The sequence below is a fragment of the Chlorocebus sabaeus genome, chromosome 19 (genome assembly GCF_047675955.1).
Source record: "Chlorocebus sabaeus isolate Y175 chromosome 19, mChlSab1.0.hap1, whole genome shotgun sequence".
Classification (NCBI taxonomy): Eukaryota; Metazoa; Chordata; class Mammalia; order Primates; family Cercopithecidae; genus Chlorocebus; species Chlorocebus sabaeus.
The window spans coordinates 35,168,442-35,172,493 of record NC_132922.1 but is presented as its reverse complement, the minus strand read 5'-3'; the positions used below and the strand labels follow the sequence as shown (position 1 = coordinate 35,172,493).

Below are 4,052 nucleotides of genomic sequence, written 5' to 3'. Positions count from 1 at the left end.
TTTGTGCCCAGGATGCAAGGAAGGTGCAACACACGCAAATCAATAAATGTGATTCATCATATAAAGAGAACTAAATACAAAAACCACATGATTATCTCAACAGATGCAGAAAAAGTATTCAATAAAATTCAACATTCCTTCAGGTTTAAAATTCTCAATAAACTAGGCACTGAAGAAACATACCTCAAAATAATAAGAGCCATATACAACAAACCCACAGCCAATATCATACTGAATATGCAAAAGCTGGAAGCATTCACCCTGAAAACTGGCAAAAGAAAAGGATGCCCTTTCTCACCACTCCTATTCAAAATAGTATCAGAAGCCTTGGCCAGGAAAATCAGGAAAAAGAAATAAAGAGTATTCAAATAGAAAGAGAGGAAGTCAAGTTATCTTTGTTTGCAGGTGACCTGATCCTATATTTAGAAAACTTCATTGTCTCAGCCCAAAAGCTTCTTAAGCTGATAAGCAACATCAGCAAAATCTCAGGATATAAAATCAATGTGTAAAAGTAGCTAGCATTCCTATACACAAACAACAGGCAAGCAGGGAGCCAAACCATGAATGAACTTTCATTAACAATTACTACAAAGAGAATAAAATACCTAGGAACACAGCTAAGAAGGAAAGTGAAGGACCTCTTCAAGGAGAACTACAAACAATTGCTCAGAGAAATCAGAGTGGGCACAAAACTAATGGAGAAACATTCCATGCTCATGGACAGGAAGAATCAGTATCATGAAAACGACCATATTGCCCAAAGTAATTTGTAGATTATGCTATTCTCATTAAATTACTATTGACATTCTTTACAGAATTAGGGAAAAAAAACTTTTAAAATTCATATGGAACCAAAACAGAGCCCAAATAGCCAAGCCAACCCTAAGAAAAAAAAAAAAAAAAGCTGGAATTATCACTCTACCTAACTTCAAACTATACTAGAAGAGTACAGTAACCAAAACAGCATGGTACTGGTATAGAAACAGACACAGAGACAAATGAAACAAAACAGAGCCACAAACCTACAACAATCTGATCTTTGACAAAGTCAGCAAAAACAAAGAATTAGGGAAAGGGCTCCCTACTCAATAAATGGTGCTAGGAGAACCGGCTATCCATATGCAGAGAATTAAACCTGGAACCCTTCCTAACACTATACATAAAAATTAACTCAAGATGGATTAAAGACTTAAATGTAAAACCCAAAACTATAAAAACCCTAGAAGAGAAAATCTAGATAATACCATTCAGGATATAGGCATGGGCAAAGATTTTATAACAAAAATGCCAAACGCAATAGCAACAAAAGGAAAAATAGACAAATCAGGTCTAATTAAACTAAAGAGCTTCTGAAGAGCCAAAGAAACTAGCTTCAAAGCTAACAACTCAGAGAATGGAAGAAAAATTTTGCAACCTATCCATCTGACAAATGTCTAATATCCAGAATCTACAAGGGACTTAAACAAAATTTACAAGAGAAAAACAAACAACCCCATTAAAAAGGACATGAACAGACATATCTCAAAAGAAGACACACATGTGCCCAACAAACATGAAAAGCTCAACATCACTGATAATTGGATAAATACAAATCAAAACCACAATGAGATACCATCTCACACCAATTACAACGGCTATTAATAAAAAGTCAAAAACAACAGATGCTGGTGAGGTTGTGGCTATTAATAAAAAGTCAAAAACAACAGATGCTGGTGAGGTTGTGAAGAAAAGATAACACTTTTACACTGTTGGTGGGAGTGTAAATTATTTCAAGCATTGTGGAAGAGAGTGTGGAGATACCTCAAAGACCTAGAAACAGAAATACAATTTCACCCAGCAGTACTATTGCTGGGTATACACCCAAAGGAATATAAATCATTCTATTTTTAAAAATACATGTACACACATCTTCACTGCAGCACTATTTACAATAGCAATGTCAGGTAATCAATCTACATGCCCATCAATGATAGACTGGAAAAAGAAAATGTGGTACATATACACCACGGAACACTATGAACCCATAAAATATAATGAGATGATGTCCCCTTCAGGGACATGGCTGGAGTTTGAAGTCATTACTCTCAGCAAAGTAATGCAGGAACAGAAAAACAAACAAATAAACAAACAAACAAAAAACCAACCACTTATTATTCTCACTTATTAGTAGAAGCAGGTCAGTGAGAACACAAGGACACATCAGGAAGAACAACGCACACTGGGCACCTGTTTCATGGCATGGGGGAGGGGAGGGTGAGCATCAAGAAGAATAGCTGTGGATGCTGGGCTTAGTTGAAATGATCTGTGCAGTAAACCACAATAGCACACATTTATCATTGTAAGAAACCTGCATACTCTGCACATGGACCCCTAAACTTCAAATAAAAGTTGAAAAAAAAATGCCTATCTGGTGGGTTCTCTATGTTAGACCCAAACTGAGGAGCCAGAAGCTGCCACTGGGGGAATCAGGGCTGGGGGCACCCTGGGGAGCCACTGCCAAGGCCGTCCACCCTCCCTACAGGTCACCTCCCTTCCTGGCCAGTGATGGAAATGAGAGGGGGAATGTGAACAGCTGTGGAAGTCAGACTCTCGGGAACTGAAGCAGGCCCCGGCCCATGCCCCCCAGCCCAGCCCAGCCAGTGTGCCCACCAGTCTTCCCCATCCAGTCAGCCCAACCATCAGGATTGTTAGATGGAACATGGCTCCATCATCACCCAGGCATGTAGGGAAGATGCCCTGGTCCTTACCAAGCAAGGCCTGGTTTCCAAAGTCCTTTCCTAAGAGCCTTCATGTTTGTCACATCTTACAAGGCTCTTTCTGCTGTTCTTGCACCCAGCATGTTGGCCAGTCAAGTTCCCTGACTGAGCTCTCCACACATAAGGAGGAAGCCAACACCACTGCTAAATCAGATCAGCTCCAGGGTCTCCTGTATCAGTTATATCAGATCCCAGGAACTTACCTGCTCCCAAGGTGACAGAGGAAGATCAAGGAAGGATCTGTATAGTCACTGACCTGGATGAAACCCTTGGCATAGCTCCTTTAAGCTAATCAGCAATGCTGACTCCCTAGTGCCTGTAGAGATTGAGGGGACCACTCACCAGATCCATGTGCTCAAGAGGCCTTATGTGGGTAAGTTCCTTAGATGGGTAAGTTCCTGAGATGAATGGAGGAACTCTTTAAATGTGTTCTCTTCATTCCAGACTGAACAAGTATGCAGATCCTGTGACGGGTCTGCTGGACCGGTGTGGGGTGTTCTAGGGCTGCCCCAGAGTCATGTTTGTTCCACCAGGGCTGGTATGTCAAGGACCTCAGCCATCTGGGGAGGGACCTGAGGAAAACTCTCATCCTGAACAACTCGCCTGCTTCTTACATCTTCCACCCAGAGAATGCAGTGCCTGTGCAGTCCTGGTTTGATAACATGACTGATATCAACTGCTGAACCTGTTATCAATCTTTGAGGAGGTGAGTAGAGCAGAGGGCATCTACATTAGCCTTGTACAGCAGTGGGCCCTAAGACTTCCCTGCTTCCCAGCAGTGACCATCACAATGGGGGACTTTCACACACTGTGCCTTTATGATCAGCCTGACAGAGTGGAAGCTGGAGCACCTAGCCACATGAGCATGGAAAGAATGAGAAGTGATTGAAAAGAGCTTTAGGACAGCTTAGATGCTGAGTGGGTGAATGCCAGACCAAGGATGCCCAGAGCTACCTGCCATCAAGTTGTTGGGTTCCCAAGATGTGTATGTGAGAGAAAGAAAGAGAGTATGAGTGTTTTGCCATGAACTGTGGCCCCACATGTATAGTGTTTCAGTGGGGGAGAAAGGGAAAGACCAAGACTTTTCTCAAGTAAGTTTGTCTCCTCTCCTGTCACCCTACGAGCCACTGAGTTCCAAAGGGATGAAGACTATTGAACACTCCATTGCAAATCTGGTCTTTCCTGAGTGTTGCAAGGCCTATGCCAAGGAGAAAGGAACGGTATGCCTTGGGTGTTCCAGGCACACATCTTTGTGAAATATTTCTCCAGCCAGTTGTTGCAGACAAAAGTTGACAT

At 42.0% G+C, this 4,052-nt stretch overlaps 1 pseudogene; it reads left to right on the top strand.

Moving 5' to 3' along the window:
• Positions 1-2,691: 2,691 nt before the first annotated feature.
• Positions 2,692-3,645, top strand: LOC119622770 (carboxy-terminal domain RNA polymerase II polypeptide A small phosphatase 2 pseudogene; annotated as a pseudogene).
• The last annotated feature ends 407 nt before the right edge of the window (positions 3,646-4,052 follow it).